We start from the raw sequence: 507 nt of genomic DNA, 5'->3' as shown, positions 1-507 counted from the left end.
ATCTCTGCTGCCCGAGCTGTGGCGATGTTTGTGGGCACGTGGTCACTTGCCCAGACCATGTGCGTTAACACCATCTCGTAAATCCCCACCTTCCGCTGGCTGTGCTTCCTTCCCGCGTGGTCTCCCCCTGGAGCTGGGCCACGCAGCGCGTCCCCGGCGAGCAGAGTCAGGGTGGCGGGGACGGGATGCTGCTGCTGGAGGATGCTCCGAGGTCGCGGTGGGGAGCAGGCAGGGTGTGGAGCCTGGAGCGAGTTTATTTGCTCTGAAAGAGCTGCTCACAGTTGAGAAGTGACTTCACTTTCAAAGATCTGGTGGAATACGTGGTGTGGAGGAAACCTTCCTGAAATTCTAGAAACATCCGGCTCTTCAAGAGAGGAGCAGCCTCTGCCTCGGCACAGGCATTGCGACTACTTAGTGCTTGCTGAAAGAGTTAAGTCGGAGCTCGTGGTTGCAATCTGTGCGCAGCTGAACACAAATCCATCACGGGCTGGTCTTTCCCCGGTAGTT

Source organism: Buceros rhinoceros, unplaced genomic scaffold (genome assembly GCF_000710305.1).
Source record: "Buceros rhinoceros silvestris isolate BGI_N320 unplaced genomic scaffold, ASM71030v1 scaffold21769, whole genome shotgun sequence".
Classification (NCBI taxonomy): domain Eukaryota; kingdom Metazoa; phylum Chordata; class Aves; order Bucerotiformes; family Bucerotidae; genus Buceros; species Buceros rhinoceros.
The sequence above is the reverse complement of the archived record's forward strand: the minus strand, read 5'-3'. Positions refer to the sequence as shown.